Raw genomic sequence first — 18003 nt, 5'->3', positions numbered from 1 at the left:
GAACCTGCGGGCTCAGGCAATCCACTCACCTCAGCCTCCCGAAGGCGCGGGATTACAGGCTGAGCCACCGAGCCCGGCTCCGATTCTTTTTTAAAATAATGTTTACTTGAGCCAATGCTTTGGGTTTATATTCAGTGAAACTTTGAAATGTATACAAAGAAAAAGAAATACTCAGGAGAGACATATTCCTTTGAATATCAAGGAAGAGAGTGGAAAAAAGGCAAATTGTAGTAATTTCTTTTTTTTTTTGAGTTGAAGTCTTACTCTGTCGCCCAGACTGGAGTGCAGTGGCTGCTCCCGGGCACCGCAGCATTGCCCTGCTTGGCTCCGGCGATCCTTCCGCCTCAGCCTTCCAAGTAGCTGGAACTACAGGCGCGTGCTATCACGCCCGGCTAATGTTTTTATTTATTGTAGATACGAGGTCTCGCCAAGTTGCCCAGGTTGGTCTCAGACCTGTGGGCTCAGGCAGTCCACTTCCCTTAGCCTCCCAAATTGCTGTGATTATAGGCGTGAGCCACCATGCCTGGCTGTCACCTTTTACGAGTAGGTTTGCTATCTTTTCCACTAGATTGTGAGTTCCTACAAGAAGGATTATATGTAGCAAAAAAATTTTTGGTTTTTCTTTTTTTCTTTCTTTTTTTTTTTGGCTACACGTTATCTAAAACCTGGTTCCTGGTTTTGAAGCCAGGCAAATCTTCACTGATCTGCTACTCCTTGGAATGCCAAATCGGGAGAACCTTTTGAGCCCAGGAGTTCAAGACCAGTCTAGGCAATATAGTGAGACCTTGTCTTTACAAAAATATCAAAAAATTAGCCGAGCATGGTGGTGCACCCATGCAGTTCTAGCTACTTGAGAGGCTGAGGAAGAAGTATCACGTGAACCCAGGTGGTCAAGTGAGCCAGGACCATGCCACTGCACTCCAGCCTGGGTGACAGTGAGAACTTGTCTCAAAAAAAAAAATTACCGCCAGGCTCAGTGGCTCAGCCTGTAATTCCGTGCCTTTGGGAGGCTGAGGTGAGTGAATTGCCTGAGCCCGCGGGTTCGAAACCCGCCTGGGCAGCGAGACCTCATCTCTACGATTAATCAAAAAATCAGCCAGGCGTGGTAGCGCGCGCCTGTAATTCCGGCTACTCGGAAGGCTGAGGCGGAAGGATCGCCGGAGCCCAGCAGGTCGAGGCTGCGGTGGCCGGGAGCAGCCACTGCACTCCAGTCTGGGCGACAGAGTGAGACTCCAACTCAAGAAAAAAAAAAAAATTGCCACTTCTAATTGTCATCTTAGAGAAATTCTTAAATCCAGAGCCTTGGTTTTCTCTCATTTGTAAAATAAGGCAAATAATATCTATCATTCAGGACTACTGTGAGAATTTTAAGTGTGCTATGTTTTAAGTACCTGGCATATGGTAAATTCCAGCTACTTGGAAGGCTGAGGGGGAAGGATCACCTGAGCCTACAGGTCGAGACTGCAGTGGCCGTGAGCATGCCACTGCATTCCAACCTGGGTGATAGAGTGAGACTACAACTAAAAAAAAAAGCCAGGTGATTTCAAAATAAGAGAACTTTCCATATTGTTATTGTTTTCTAAATACCCTTAGTTGGTGCTCAGTAAATATTTGTTGACTGAATGAACAGATTAATACTAGGAACCTATTCATTTAGGTTCTGTTGATGAATTTGGTTTAGCAACAGAGTGGAGAGTAAATACTTTTTGACTGGAATGATTTTCAACTGGGCCAGAGAAGTCCAGAGATGACACCACTTTAGGTAAGGGGAAACTGATACACAGGGAAGTTAACAGGTTGAAAAGCACTGCAGAAGCTTGTTTATTTCCTACTACCCAAACTGCATTCTGTGTATTACTGATTATATGTCCTTCATCCTAACTTTGATAAAAATAAGAGCTGTACTTCTGTTCATAGCTTCTGAGTGGCTTTCAGATAATAGAACCATACTGCTGCTAATCTCAAACTGATCTCAGATACCTTGGAGGTGAAATGTTTTGCCTGGGCTGGGTGGCTCAGCCTATAATCCCAGCACCTTGGAAGGCCAAGATGAGTGGATTACCCGAGCCCGCAGATTCAAGACCAGCCAGGGCAATTTGGCAAGACCTCGTCTCTACAATAAACAAAAAAATTAACCGGGTGTGATAGCGCATACCTGTAGTTCCGGCTACTTGGAAGACTGAGGCAGAAGGATCGTGGAGCCCAGCAGGGCAAGGCTGCGGTGGCTGGGAGCGGCCACTGCACTGTCTGGACGACAGAGTGAGACTCCAACTCAAAAAAAAGAAAAGGAAGTGAAATGTTTCTATAAGGCATTAGGTTCCCAGGTAGGTTTCTTTCCAAAGTTTGGCTTATTCCTGAAATAAGATTTAAGGTTTCAGGATGGTCACTAAAATTGGACTAGATTACCCTACACAAATTATTTGACAGTTAAAGATAATTAGATAGTCATAAAATTTTTTTTTTTCTTGTAGAGCTGGGATCTTGCTATGCTGCTGGTTTAAACTCCTGACTTGGAAGTGATCTTCCAGTCTCAGCCTCCCAAAGTGTTGAGATTACAGGAATGAGCCACCATGTCTGGCCTCATTTTGTTTTTTTTGTTTTTTTGAATTAGAGTCTAACTCTGTCGTCCAGGCTGGAGTGCAGTGGAATGTTCACCACCACCCCAGCGTCAACCTGCAGGGCTCAGGTGATCCTTCCACCTTATCCTTCCAAGTAGCTGGAACTACAGGCATGTGCTACCATGCCTGGCTAATTTTTTTCATTTTTATTGTAGAGATGAGGTCTGGCCAAGTTGCCCAGGCTGTTCTCGAACCTATGTATTCAGGCAATCCCCTCACCTCAGCCTCACAGAGTGCTGGGATTACAGGTTTGAGCCACTGCTCCTGGCTTCATTTTGTTTTTAATAGACATGGCTGTAATACAATTGTTTAGAAACAAGTTAAACTTTTTTTTTTTGAGTTGGAGTCTCATTCTGTTGCCCAGACTGGAGTGCAGTGGCCGCTCCCGGCCACTGCAGCCTGCTGGTCTCCGGCGATCCTTCTGCCTCAGCCTCCCGAGTAGCCGGAATTACAGGCATGCGCTACCACACCTGGCTGATTTTTAGATTTATTGTAGAGATGTGGTTTTGCTGCCCAGGAGGGTCTCGAACTCGTGGGCTCAGGCAGTCCACTCACCTCAGCCTCCGAAAGGCGCAGGATTACAGACTGAGCTACCAAGGCCGGCTAGAAACAAGTTAAACTTTTGATACTTTGTTAATGCTATCAATAATGTGAAATATTTATTGATACAACTTTTTTTTTTTGAGTTGAAGCCTCACTCTGTCACCTAGACTGGAGTGCAGTGGCTCCTCCCGGCCACTGCAGCCTCGACTCGCTGGGCTCCAGCGATCCTTCCGCCTCAGCTTTCTAAGTAGCTGGAACTACAGGTGCATGCTACCTCACTCGGCTAATTTTTGGCTTATTGTAGAGATGAGGTCTCACCAAGTTGCCCAGATGGGTCTCGAACCCGCTGGCTCAGGGAGTCCACTCACCTCAGCATCCCAAAGCGCTGGGATTACAGGCTGAGCCACCGAGCCTGGCTGATAAAACTTTAAAAATATATTTTCCTGACTTTGTTTCTCTTTTTCTTTTACTTTTTTTTCTTTTTTTTTTTTGAGTCGGAGTCTCATTCTTTCACCCAGGCTAGAGTGCAGTGGCAAGGTCACATAGCTCACTGCAGCCTCAGTCTCCTGGACTCAGGCGATCTCTCAGCCTCAGCCTCCTGTAGTTGATACTATAGGCACACACTACCACACCTGGCTAATTCTTGTAGAGATGAGGTCTTGCCATGTTGCTTAGGCTGGTCTCAAACTCCTGGACTCAAGCAGTCCTTCTGCCTCAGCTTTTCAGAGTTCTAGGATTAGGCATGAGCCATTGTGCCTGGCCCCTGACTTTCTTAAATGAAATATTTTAAGACTATGACATTTTTGTTTTCTTCGGATTTAATTTTAAAAAATTTTCTTTTTTACTGAGTTGGGATCTTATTATGTTGCTTAGGCTTGTATCAAATTCAAGTGGACTCTAGCAGTCCTCCTGCCTTGGTCTCTCAGAGTACTGCGCTTATAGGTATGAGCCACTGTGCCCAACCCATTTTTGTTTTTTTAAGTAAAATAAAGTTATTTGACTTTTTTATGATCAAAAGATAAGGTGTTTATGACATAGTATGTATACTCATAATTTTCTTTTGGGGGGGTTGGAGTCTCAACCTCTCGCCCAGGCTGGAGTGGAGTGACGTACTCATGGCCACCCCAGCGTAAACCTCCTGGGTTCTGGCGATCATTCTGCCTCAGCCTTCCAAGTAGCCGGAACTACAGGTGCATGCTACCATGCCCAGCTAATTTTTTATTGATTATAGAGATGAGGTTTGATTTATTATACAGACGAGGTCTTGCCAAGTTTTCTGAGCTGATCTCGAACCTGCCGGCTCATGTAGTCCTCTTGCCTCAGCCTCCCCAAGTGCTGGAATTACAGACTGAGCCTCCAAGCCTGGCCAATTTTTTTTTGTGTGTGTTTTTTGTTTTCTGAGTTGAAGTCTCACTCTGTTGCCCAGACTGGAGTGCAGTGGCCGCTCCTGGCCACCTCAGCCGCAACCTGCTGGGCTCCGGCGATCCTTCTGCCTCAGCCTTCCAAGTAGCTGGAACTACAGGTGTGCGCTACCACACACACACACAAAAAAAAAATCTACAGTAATCTTTTTGATTGAGCTTTGAATCTGGTTGTCTTTAATCTAAAACTGTAGGATGTCCACATGAAACCTTTCTCATTCTGAATGATAGGATATATATATATATAAAATATATACATATAAAATTTTTTTTTTTTTTTTTGAGTTTGAGTCTCACTCTGTCGCCCAGACTGGAGTGCAGTGGCCGCTCCTGGCCTCCGCAGCCTCGACCTGCTGGGCTCTGGCGATCCTTCCGCCTCAGCCTTCCAAGTAGCTGGAACTACAGGTGCGCGCTACCACGCCCGGCTAGTTTTTGATTTATTGTAGAGATGAGGTCTCGCCAAGTTGCCCAGTTGGGTCTCGAACCCGCGCGGTCTTAGGCAATTCACTCCCCTCAGCCTCCCAAGGCACGGGATTACAGGCTGAGCCACCAAGCCCGGCAATAGAATATATTAAATGAAACATTCAATATATTGAAAGAATCTTAGAGCATATACAAAGCTATATTTACTGCAGTTATTAAAAACAACTTTTTGCCTGAAAGGTTGATTTGATTCCAGATTAGCAACCTTACTCCAGGATGTTGCTTTCTTTTTCAGCTTTAGGGTTTGGAATTGTCAATTATCTACAGTTATCTGAAAAATAAAGAATTATGCCTATTTTTTCATGTGTCTTTACTATGCGCAAAAAAACTGCAGCACATTATGTAACTCCTTTGGGAAGCCTTTGCTTATTATTATTTTTTTTTTGAGTTGGAGTCTCACTCTGTCGCCCAGACTGGAGTGCAGTGGCCACTCCCGGCCACCTGCTGCCTCGCCTGCTGGGCTCCAGCGATCCTTCTGTCTCAGCCTTCCGAGTAGTCGGAATTACAGGCATGTACTACCACGTTCGGCTGATTTTTTGAGTTATTGTAGAGATGAGGTCTCGCTGCCCAGGCGGGTCTGGAACCCATGGGCTCAGGCAATCCACTCACCTCAGCTTCCTGAAGGCGTGGGATTACAGGCTGAGCCACCAAGCCTGGCAAGCCTTTGCTTATTAAAGATTATGAAATTGGCCAGGCTTGGTGGCTCAGCCTGTAATTCCAGCAGTTTGGGAGGCTGAGGTGAGTGGATTACCTGAGCCCGCAGGTTTGAGACCCTCCTGGGCAACTTGGCGAGACCTCATGTCTACAATAAATCAAAAATTAGCCGGGCGTGGTAGCTCCCACCTGTAGTTCCAGCTACTTGGAGGGCTGAGGCGGAAGGATCGCTGGAGCCCAGCAGGTCGAGGCTGCGGTGACCAGGTGCGTGCCACTGCACTCTAGTTTGGGTGACAGAGTGAGACTCCAACTCAAAAAAAATAAAATAAAATAAAGATTATGAAATTACCTTGTTGATATATATATTTTTTTAATTTTTAAAAGTTAAAAAAAAAATTTTTGAGTTGGTGTCTTACTTTGTTGCCCAGGCTGGAGTGTAGTAGCATGATCACAGCTACTACAGTCTTGACATTCTGGGCTCAGGTGATTCTTCTGCCTTAGCTTTCTTTTTTTTTTTTAGTAGGAGTCTCACTTTGTCACCCAGACTTGGAGTGTAGTGGCATGCTCACAGCCACCATAGCCTCGACTTGCTGAGTTCAGGTGGTCCTTCTGCCTCAGCCTTCCAAGTACTGGAACCACAGGCGTGTGCTACCATGCCCAGCTAATTTTTTGATTTTTTTGTGGAGAACGAGGTCTCACTGTTTTACCTAGGCTGGTCTCAAACTGGTGGGCTCAGCCAATCCTTTCACCTCTGCCTCCTAGAGTACTGGGATTACAGGTGTGAGCCACTGCACAGGGCCAACGAATAATAATTTGAGATGACATAAGCTTTAACAATGATTGCCAGCTGGGCGCGAGGTGGCTCACACCTAGAATCTCAGTACTTTGGGAGGCCGAGGTGAGAGATTTGCCTGAGCCTATGCGTTCAAGACCACCCTGGGCAACTTGGCAAGACCTCGTTTCCACAATAAATAAAAAATTAGCTAGGTATGGTAACTCGTGCCTGTAGTTCCAGCTACTTGGAAGGCTGAGGTGGAAGCATCGCCGGAGCCCAACAGGTCGACGCTGAGGTGGCCATGAGTGTGCCACTGCACTCTAGCCTGGGTGACAGAGTGAGACTCCAGCTAAAAAAAAAATAGCTATTGTAATAAGCCATGTGCTGTGGCTCATGCCTGTAATCCCAGCACTTTGGGAGGCGGAGGCTAGAGGATTGCAAAAGTCCAAACCAGTGGCAGAGGCAGTCAGCTAAGTAGCTTCACAACAAGGAAAAATAATGGGTAGCATGACAGAAAATCATTAGTGAGACAAGTTAAATGTAAAAGTTTCAGCCAGGCACAGTGGCTCACGCCTGTAATTCCAGTACTTTGGGAGGGTAAGGCAAGAGGACTGCTTGATCCCAGGAGTTCGACACCAGCCTAGGCAACATAGTGAGACATCGTCCCTACAAAAATATTAAAAAATTAGCTAGGCATGGTGGCGCACACCTGTAGTCCTAGCTACTTAAGAGTTTAGGTAGAACAATTGCCAGAGCCCAAGAGGCTAAGAATGTGGTAATCTGTGATTGTACCACTGCACTTTTGCCTGAGTGACAGAGTGAGACACCAATTCAGAAAATACACACACACACACACGCACATGCTTAAAGTTTAATTTGATAAGTAAATTCTCAGTATCACTTTGAGAAGCCAATACACTTACACACACACGTTCTAAAACCTTCAATTTTGAGCAGGAAAATCATCTATATTTTCCTTTCTGTTTCACAAAAGACAACAAACAACTAATTTTTTTCTTTTTCTTTTTTTTTTTTTGAGTCTCACTCTATTGCCTAGGCTGGAGTGCAGTGGCACACTCACGGCCACCCCTGCGTTGACCTGCTGGGCTTAGGCGATCCTTCCGCCTCAGCCTTCCAAGTACCTGGAACTATAGGCATGTGCTGCCACGCCCGGCTAATTTTTTATTTATTGTAGAGATGAGGTCTCACCAAGTTGTTTGGGCTGGTCTCGAACCCCCAGGCTCAGGCAATGCACTCGTCTTGGCCTCCCAAAGTGCTAGGGTTACAGGCTGAGCCACCGAGCCCTACCCAAACAACTGATTTCTTCCTGGAGCAAACCTCTTCCTAAGTACCATCTAACATTTGAAGGTTAACGTGGTATATTTCTATTACAGTAACTTTTTAAAAAAATTTTTTAACCATTTTTAAGTATGCACACATGTATTTTTTATTAAACATTTGTTGGGGTCTCACTTTGTTCCCCAGACTGGAATACAGTGGCAAGATCCCAGCTCACCTCACCCTCCTGGGCTCATGCGATTTCATTTTTTTAATTTGTAGAGATTAGGTCTCGCTGTGTTGTCCAGGCACATCTCAAACTCCTGGATTCAAGCATTCCTCCCACCTCAGCCTTCCAAGTACTGGGATTATAGACATGAGCCATTGCACTTGGCCTGTTTTTGTAACTTCCTTTACAGCAGAGAGTAGTCTCAGACACCTATATAAATTCATCACAATGCCAGTGCTTAGTAGGTACTAGGAAGTAAGCCAACATTTTCTCCTGCAAAGATTGTACCAGTTTTAGAATCCCTGTCTTTGTCTTGCAGTATGTTCATGCGGATGCTCCTACTAACAAAACGCTAGCTGGGCTGGTGGTGCAGCTTCTCCAGTTCCAGGAAGATGCCTTTGGGAAGCATGTCACCAATCCCGCCTTCACCAAACTCCCTGTAAGTACATCACTTTATTATCTGGGCATCTTTAGTTTCATAATTCTTGAGTATGGCCAGCTTTTTTCCTTTGCTGCTGCTGTAGCTTATAGAATAAAAAGTAGAAGAAACCTCAGGAGAATTTTAGTTATAGAATATTATTGCTTTTTAACTGTAGAAAGTTTTTTCAGAAGTCATTTAAACATTTGTGTACAACATTGAAGCAATCATTATGAAGATTTAACAGTATTTTATTGTGTTGCAGTTTTTTATAGTCTCTCCTATACCATCTCTTTTCCACTCTTTTGATTTAGGTCTTGTGACTAGAATACTATTTTGTGTAATTTTTTTTTTTTTTTTGAGTTGGAGTCTCACTCTGTCGCCCAGGCTGGAGTGCAGTGGCACTCTCACGGCCACTGCAGCCTTGATCTGCTGGGCTCAGGCAATCCTTCTGCCTCAGCCTTCCAAGTAACTAGAACCACAGACACGCACCACCATGCTCAGCTAATTTTTTTGTTGATTGTAGAGATGCAGTCCCACCAAGTTGTCTGGGCTGGTCTCGAACCCATGGGCTCAGGCAATCCTCTCACCTTGGCCTCCCAAAGTGCTGGGATTATGGGTGTGAGCCACCATGCCCAGCCAATTTTGTGTCGTTTTTATGTTACTGTTTTTTTTTTTTTTTTTTTTTAGTTAGAGTCTCACTTTTGTCGCCCAGGCCTGAGTGCAGTGGCATGCTCATGGTCACCGCAGCCTCTACCGGTTGGGCCTAGATGATCCTTTTGCCTCAGCCTTCCAAGTAACTGGAAATACAGATGCACGCCACCACGCCTGGCAATTTTTTTTGTGTGATTTATTGTAGAGTAGGTGTCACCAAGTTACCCAGGCTGGTCTCGAACCCACAGTCTCAGGGAATCCTTTCACCTTGGCCTCCCAAAGTGCAGGATTACAGGCTGAGCCACCAAGCCCGGCCACTTTTCTTTTTTTTTGAGCTGGAGTCTCACTCTGTCGCCCAGACTGGAGCGCGGTGGCCGCTCCCAGCCACCGCAGCCTCGACCTGCTGGGCTCTGGCGATCCTTCCGCCTCACCTTCCAAGTAGCTGGAACTACAGGTGCGCGCTACCACGCCCGGCTAATTTTTTATTTATTGTAGAGATGAGGTCTTGCCAAGTTGCCCAGGCGGGTCTCGAACAATCCACTCACCTCAGTGTCCCAAAGGCGCAGGATTACAGGCTGAGCCACCGAGCCTGGCTCACTTTTCTTTTTTACAGTTATTTTTAGAGACGTGGTCTTGCTGTCACTCAGGCTTTAGTCAGTGTACGATCCTAGTTCACTATAACCTTGATGTCCTGAGTTCAAGCAGTCCTTCCGCCTCAGCCTCGCCAGTAGCTAGAACTACACTCACTCTACTCTCTCTCTCTATGTATATATATTGTAGAAATAGGGTCTCACTATGTTGCTGAGGCTGGTTTTGAACTCCTGGCCTCGAGTGATCCTCCCACCACAGTTTCTCAAAGTGTTAGGCTTGTAGGTATAACCGAGCATGCCTGGTCTATATCTTTTTTTTTTTTTTTTTTTAAGTCAGAGTCTTACTGTGTCGCCTATGCTGGAGGGCGGTGGCATGCTCATGGCCACCACAGCCTTGACCTGCTGGACTCAGGTGATCCTTCTGCCTCAGCCTTCCAAGCAGCCAGTACTACAGGCATGTACCTACATACCCAGCTAATTTTTTGATTAATTGTAGAGATGAGGTCTCCCCAAGTTGCCCAGGCTGGACTGAACCTTTCGGCTCAGACAATCCTCTCTTACCTCGGTGGCGTGAAGCACCGTGCTCAGCTGTATCTTTTCTCATAATTTTTGTTTTCTGATTCACTGATTTGTTTTTGCCTTTTCCAGTCTACTGTTAGCTGCCTCTGTGAATCTATGATCAGGTGACTTTTTTGGGGAGGGGAATACGTAGGGGGAGGTATTCTTTTTTTTGGTCACTAAATCATTTAATAACTCAGATCTTTCAAGTATAATTGAGAATAAGAAATAGTATTGTTTTACTGATCTTGCAGTAAATGTGTTTACTTTGCTTATGGTATTTTTGCCATCTAGACAATTTTAAAGCTTAGTTAAATATAGTGATGTGATTTAAAAAAAAACATAGTTGGGAAGCTTTCTGCATTCCTAGGTTATAAAGGAATTCAGGAATTCAGCCATGTGTTCTTCTAGTGCTTATATGATTTCATTTTTTACATTTAACTGATCCATTTAGAATTTATTCTGGTATTTATTGTGAGAATTTGATCCGTTTTTATCTTTTTCTATATGGTTATCTGGTTATTCCAGCAAAACTTATTTAAAAGTACTTCTAGACGGGCGCGGTGGCTCAAGCCTGTAATCCCAGCACTTTGGGAGGCCGAGATGAGGGGATTGCATGAGCCCATAGGTTTGAGAACAACCTGGACAACTTGGCGAGACCTCATCTCTACAATAAATAAAAAAATTAGCCAGGCATGGTGGCACATGCCTGTAGTTCCAATTACTTGGAAGACAGAGACGGAAGGATCACCCTAGCCCAGCAGGTTGATGCTGGGGTAGCCGTTAGCGTGGCCACTGTACTCCAGCCTGGGCAGTGGAGTGAGACTCCAACTCAAAGAGGGGGGGAAAAATACACACACACACACACACACACACACACACACACACACACACACACACACACACTTACTTTTGACTGGGTGTGGTAGCTCACATCTGTAATTGCAGCACTTTGGAAGGCTGAGTGGGAGGATTACTTGAGGCCAGAAGTTCAAAACCAGCTTGGGCAACGTTGTGAGAACCCTGTCTGTTAAAAAACAACAACAGCCGGGCTCAGTGCCTCAGCCTGTAATCCCGCGCCTTTAGGAGGCTGAGGTGAGTGGATTGCCTGAGCCCGCGGGTTCCAGACCCGCCTGGGCAGCGAGACCTCATCTCTACAATAAATAAAATCAGCCAGGTGTGGTAGCGCATGCCTGTAATTCCGGCTACTTGGAAGACTGAGGCGGAAGGATCACCGGAGCCCAGCAGGTCGAGGCTGTGGTGGGCCTGGGAGCGGCCACTGCACTCCAGTCTGGGTGACAGAGTGAGACTCCAACTCAAAAAAAACAAAACAAAAAAACAACAAGAACAAAAAGCCAGGTATGGTGGCACACACCTGTAGTTCAAGCTACTTGGGAGGCTGAGGTGCGAGTACCATTTTAGCCCGTTAATTTGAGGCTTCAGTAAGCTATGATCACGCCACTGCATTTCAGCCTGGGCGTCAGAGTGAGATCTTATCCCTGGAAAAGAAAAATTCAAGTTTTATTGTGTGATTTATATATATATATAATGTATTAACATTGTCATAAGTACATTTATTTGACTTATACATACATTTTTAGATATCAAAGATGTATGCTTTTTTTTTTAAAGCAGGATTTATTGAGAGGACAGAAAAGCTCCCACAGTGGGAGGCCACCCGAAGGGGTTGCCCCATGCTTATTTTTTACTAATGGTAACTATTCAACTGGATAATCAGTATAATTTCATTTTCTGAGACATGTGACTGAGGTTCTTTGGTAACTCTAAAATTATTTTAAAGTAAAAATTTGCAAAGAATAGTACAGATAACTTGTATTTTCCTGTCACTCCACATCACCAGTTGTTAACATTTTACACATTTGCTTCATCCCCTTTTTTTTTTTTTTTGAGTTGGAGTCTCATTCCAGTGCCCAGGCTGGAGTGCAATGGCATGCTCTCAGTGGCATGCTAACAGCCACTGCAGTCTTGACCTGCTAGAGTCAAGTTATCCTTTTGCCTCAGCCTCCAAGTAGCTAAAACTACAGGCATGTGCCTCCTCGCCCGGCTAATTTTATTTATTTATTTATTTATTTTTTCATAGCAGAGTTCAGCTGTTTATTGAACATATTATTAAAGGTTTAGTCAAACAGACCAAAGCCCATATCATCATTAGACTCCTCAGATTCTTCCTTCTTTGCTTCCATTTGATCGCCAGCTGGGGTGGTGCCAGCTGCAGGTGCAGGCCAGCCTCCACAGAGCAGATGAAGCTCCCAATGTTGACGTTAGACAGGGCCTTTGCAAACAAGCCAAGCCAGAAAGGCTCCATGGTCACCTCGGCAGCCTTAATGAGGGTGTTGATCTTATCCTCCGTGATGGTCACCTTGTCATCGTGCAGGATGAGGGCTGAGTAGATGCAGGCGAGCTCGGACATGGAGGCCATGGTGCGGCAAGTGCAGAATGGAACTGCTGGGCGCAGTGCTAGTCGCCGAATGAAGTGAGGGCCTCACCCCAACGTGGCCTTAGCTCCCGCGGAAGAACTGAGCACCTTGGCAGCTGGGGAAAGGGGATTTTATTTTACTTTTATTGTAGAGATTAGGTCTTGTTAAGTTGCCCAGGTTGGTCTCCAACCCGTGAGCTCAGGCAGCCTTCTCACCTTGGCCTCCCAAAGTGCTGGATTTATAGGCATGAGCCACTGTACCTGGCCTACTTTATCATTCTTATTTTATGTGTGTGTTATGTTATATATATATATTTCTCAATAACTTGAAAGCTCCATGTTCCCTTACCTCTATAAATAGTTGAGGGTTTATTTCCTGTTCACTTACATTATGAACTGGATTAGAATTACGAAATTAGAAACTGTTGATGTTTTCAGCTGTTTAAATCAGTGTAATATAGTACATACTGATTTCACTTTATGAAGTATGCCATGTAATTTAGAATAAAATTAACACATTGTATTAACATAGAGTATGTAATATGATTGACATTGTATTGGTATTTTGGTTTTTTTGAGTGAGGGTTAGAGTCTCAATTTGTCATCCAGGCTGGAATGCAGTGGCACTCCCGTGGCCACCGCAGCATCGACCTACTGGGCATAGGTGATCCTTCCGCTTCAGCCTTCCAAGTAGCTGGAACTATAGGCATGTGTCTCCACACCCGACTAATTTTTTGATTTATTGTAGAGATGAGGTCTCACCATGTTGCCCAGGCTAGTCTCAAACTCACAGGCTTAGGCAGTCCTCTTGCCTCCACCTCCCAAAGTGTTGGGATTACAGGTGTGAGCCACCACGCCCCAATATATTGATATTTCTGATTAGGAATGTATGAGATCTTCAAAAAAATGGTATTCGTAGGGGGTATTATTCCCTGGGAACTAAATAATTACTTAATTATGGATTTTAAGAGATTATGGAAGAATATTTTTAGGCATATTCTGTAAATAAAAATAATTCATGTCTTAGTGCCACTGGGACCAGATGCATACTTCCTCTGAAAATAGTTTTCAGCATTTTCCCAAATGAAGGGGATTGATATAATGTGTAATAGTATAAAAGAAAACTGGATGAGAGCGACAACTAACAAAGCAAAGAATGTTTTAGTGAAACATATAAGCCATTTACCTTAAAAAGTTCTTTTTTTTTCCTTGAATATACAGTATGGCATAAGAGTCCACTATTTGGGCTGATATATATATTTTTTTTTTAAGTGAGAGAGCAGGATTTATTGAGAGGACAGAAAAGTTCCCACAGTGGGAGGGGACCTGAAGGGGGTTACCCCTTTTTTTTTAAATCAGAGTAGAGCTTTATTTATTTATTTATTTTTGAGTTGGTGTCTCCCTCCGTTACCCAGGCTGGAGTGCAGTGGCATGCTCACGGCCATCCCAGCATCGAGCTGCTGGGCTCCGGTGATCCTTCCGCCTCAGCCTTCCAAGTAGCCCGAACTACAGGTGTACACTACCACACCCAGCTAATTTTTTTGATTTTTTTTTTTTTTTTTTTGAGTTGGAGCCTCACTCTGTCGCTCAGACTGGAGTGCAGTGGCTGCTTCCGGCCACCGCAGCCTCACCTGCTGGGCTCCGGTGATCTTTCTGCCTCAGCCTTCCAAGTAGCCGGAATTACAAGCATGTACTACCACGCCCAGCTGATTTTTTGATTTATTGTAGAGATGAGGTCTTACTCCCCAGGTGGGTCTCGAACCCACGGGCTCAGGCAATCCACTCACAGCCTCCCAAAGGTGTGGGATTACAGACTGAGCCACCGAGCCTGGCTATTTTTTTGGTTTTTATTGTAGAAATGAGGTCTTGCCAAGTTTCCCGGGCTGGTCTTGAACCCGCGGGGTTCAGGCAGTCCACTTGCTTCAGCCTCCCAAAGTGCTGGGATTACAGGCTGAACCTTTGATCCCAGCCTAATTTTCAAAATTTATTGTAGGCTAGGCACGGTGGCTCTACAATAAACAAAAAATTAGTTGGAGTGGTGGAGTGTGCCTACAGTTTCAGCTACTTGGAAGGCTGAGGTGGAAAGATCACCTGAGCCAAGCAGGTCAAAGCTGCGGTGGCCATGAGCTTGCCACTGCACTCCAGCCTGGGTGACAGAGTAAGACTTCAACTCAAAAATAAATTTATTGTGGAAATAAGGTATTGCCAAGTTACCCGACTGCTCTCAAACTCCTGGGCTCAGGCAGTCTGGCTCCCAAAGTACTGGGATTACAGGTGTAAGCCACCATGTCTGGGCCATACTGGGTATTAAACAGTATACAGGCCAGGCTCAGTGGCTCAGCCTATAATCCCAGCACTTTGGGAGGCTGAACCAAGTGGATTTCCTGAGCTTACAGGTTCAAGACCAGTCTGGGCAACTTGGCGAGACCCCGTCTCTGCAATAAAATAAAAAATTAGTCGGGCACGGTCACTCGCACCTGTAGTTCCAGCTACGTGGAAGGCTGAGGCAGAAGGATCGCCGGAGCCCAGCAGATCAACGCTGGGGTGGCCGTGGGTGTGCCACTGCGCTCCAGCCGGGGCAACAGAGTGAGACTCCAACTAAAAAAATAATAATAAATAGCACACAGTTTGTGCTCTAATAAACGCTAACTGAGAAGTTAGGAAGATTTAGAAAATAAAAAGAACTTCATGGGAATACAAATATATTACATAAGCAAATATATGAATTGAAACAAAAAATATTTTCACCTTCACTTCAAGTAAATTTCCTATTTTTTCATAATTCTTTTCTTTTCTTTTCTTTTCTTTTTTTGAGTCAGTATCTCACTCTGTCGCCCAGGCTGGAGCACAGTGGCACGCTCACGGCTACCGCAGTCTCGATCTGCTGGGTTCAGGTGATCCTTCAGCCTCAGGCTTCCACGTAGCTGGAACTACAGGCATGCACCACTACGCCTGGCTAATTTTTTTGATTTATTGTAGACACAAGATCTTGCCAAGGTGCCCAGGCTGGTCTCGAATCTCTGAGCTCAGGTAATCCTCTCACCTCAGCCTCCTGAAGTGCTGGGATTACAGATGTGAGCCACCGTGCCCGGCTCCCCATAATTCTTTTAAGGTTTTTAGTACATGTGTTTTCTATTTTGATTTTTAAAATAGATCAGAAGCAACCATATTTAAAAACAAGAAAGCTCTAAGAGCTAGATGATTAGAAGCTTAGGTGAGAGTCTAAGATAACTCAAGATTTTAAAGGTATTTACGAGAAGTCCAAGATTTTATTTTATTTTATTTTATTTTTGAGTTGGAGTCTCACTCTGTCCCCCAGACTGGAGTGCAGTGGCCGCTCCCGGCCACCACAACCTCGACCTGCTGGACTCTGGTGCTCCTTCTGCCTTAGTCTTCCAAGTAACTGAAACTACAGGTGCACGGTACCACGCCCGGCTAATTTTTGATTTATTGTAGAGAAGAGGTCTTGCCAAGTTGCCCAGGCGGGTCTTGAACCCATGGGCTCAGGCAATCCACTCACCTCAGTCTCTCAAAGCGCGGGATTACAGGCTGAGTCACTGAGCCCGGCTGATTTTATTTTATTTATTTTTTGAGCCTGAGTCTCAGTCTGTCGCCTAGACTGGAGTGCAATAGAATGCTCACATTCTGATGTTGCAGCCTTGACCTGCTGGGCTCAGGCGATCCTTCTGCCTCAGCCTTCCAAGTAGCTGAAATTACAGGCACATACCACCATGCCCAGCTAATTTTTTTTATTTTATTGTAGATATGAGGTCTTCCCAAATTTGTCAAGCTGGTCTCGAACCACTGGGCTCAGGAAATCCTTTTGCTTCTGCCTCCCAAAGCGTTGGGATTACAGGTGTAAGCTGCCACATCTGGCTGAGATATCCAAGATTTTAAACTTGTCATTGCACTTAAATTATTTAATTTGCAACTAGAGGAAATATTTAGCATTTTCCTGACTTGACTTTTCTCTGCCATTGAATGAATTTCAGAATGGAGAGATCATCTTTAGGAACATGGGACTAGAAAGGATAACATAAATGTTGTATATACATTGGAAGTGAGCCTTTGCGTTTGTAGCTGATGAAAGTAGAATACAAGCAACCATTTGAGTGAAAAGTGTGGAAGGTTTACTTGTGGAGCAGTGATTTCATTTTATTTCCTTATAACTTCTTAATGTGAATATACAGAAAATGAGTAAAACAAATTTTGACTTAAATAATTATAAAGAGAACACCCATTTAACCACAGTCTAGGTCAGAAATAAAACACTGTCAACAATCCAGAAACTCTTTTTGTTTTTTGAATTGGAGTGTCATTCTGCTTCCCAGGCTGGAATGCAGTAACACACTGATGGCCACCGCAGCCTTGACCTGCTGGGCTTCGGCGATCCTTCCGCCTCAGCCTTTCAAGTAGCTGGAACTACGGGCATGGGCTACCACATGATTTATTGTGGAGGCGAGGTCTCGCCAAGTTGCCTGGGCTGGTCTTTTTTGAGTTGGAGTCTCACTCTTTTGCCCAGACTGGAGTGCAGTGGCTGCTCCCACCGCAGCCTCGACCTGCTGGGCTCCGGTGATCCTTCCTCTTCAGCCTTCCAAGTAACTGGAACTACAGGCACGTGCTAACATGCTCGGCTAATTTTTGATATATTGTGGAGATGAGTTCTCGCCAAGTTGCCCAGGCGGGTCTCGAACCCACATGCTCAGGCAATGCACTCACCTCAGCCTCCCAAAGGTGCGGGATTACAGGCTGAGCCACCGAGCCCAGCTTTGGGCTGGTCTTTAACCCATGGGGTCAGGCAATCCACTCATTTTGGCTTCCCAAAGTGCTAGGATTACAGGCTGAGCCACCGAGCCTGGACCAAACTCTTAGGTGTTTCTTCCCTAGTCATAAACTGCCTCTTTTCCCTAGAGGTAATCTTTTCCTTGCTTTTCTTTATAGATATCACTATGTTTGTATGTATTCCTAAATGATGCCGTATAGTTTTGCTAGTCTTTGAATTTATTTTATTTATTATTATTATTTTTTTCGGATTTATTATAGAATGAGGTCTCTCCAAGTTGACCAGGCTGTTCCCAATCTACGGGCTCAGGCAGTCCACTTTCCTCAGCCTCCCAAAGTGCTGGGATTACAGGCTGAGCCACTGAGCCCGGCCAATTTATTTTATTTTATTTATTTTTTGAGTTGGAGTCTCACTCTGTTGCCCAGACTGGAGTGCAGTGGCCGCTGCCGGCCACTGCAACCTCGACCTGCTGGGCTCCAGCGATCCTTCTGCCTCAGCCTTTTAAGTAGCTGGAACTACAGGTGCGCACTACCATGCCCAGCTAATTTTTTGATTTATTGTA

General features: G+C 45.0%; 1 protein-coding gene and 1 pseudogene across 2 annotated transcripts in view; one reads left to right on the top strand and one right to left on the bottom strand.

Annotated features, from left to right (window-relative positions):
* Nucleotides 1-18003, top strand: part of SMARCC1 (SWI/SNF related, matrix associated, actin dependent regulator of chromatin subfamily c member 1) — a 212187-nt gene that overhangs the window by 3564 nt on the left and 190620 nt on the right. For both annotated transcript variants that reach the window (XM_008071323.1, XM_008071322.1), the window contains exon 2: nt 8321-8440. The gene's annotated coding sequence lies outside the window, so the exon portion shown is untranslated. The remainder of the gene's footprint in view (nt 1-8320; nt 8441-18003) is intronic.
* On the bottom strand, nt 12360-12661 carry LOC103273867 (annotated as a pseudogene).

The sequence above is a fragment of the Carlito syrichta genome, unplaced genomic scaffold, assembly GCF_000164805.1.
Source record: "Carlito syrichta isolate Samal-C Ts95f unplaced genomic scaffold, Tarsius_syrichta-2.0.1 Scaffold314290, whole genome shotgun sequence".
Lineage (NCBI taxonomy): Eukaryota > Metazoa > Chordata > Mammalia > Primates > Tarsiidae > Carlito > Carlito syrichta.
Note: the sequence above shows the minus strand (reverse complement) of the source record. Positions and strands in the feature narration are given on the sequence as shown.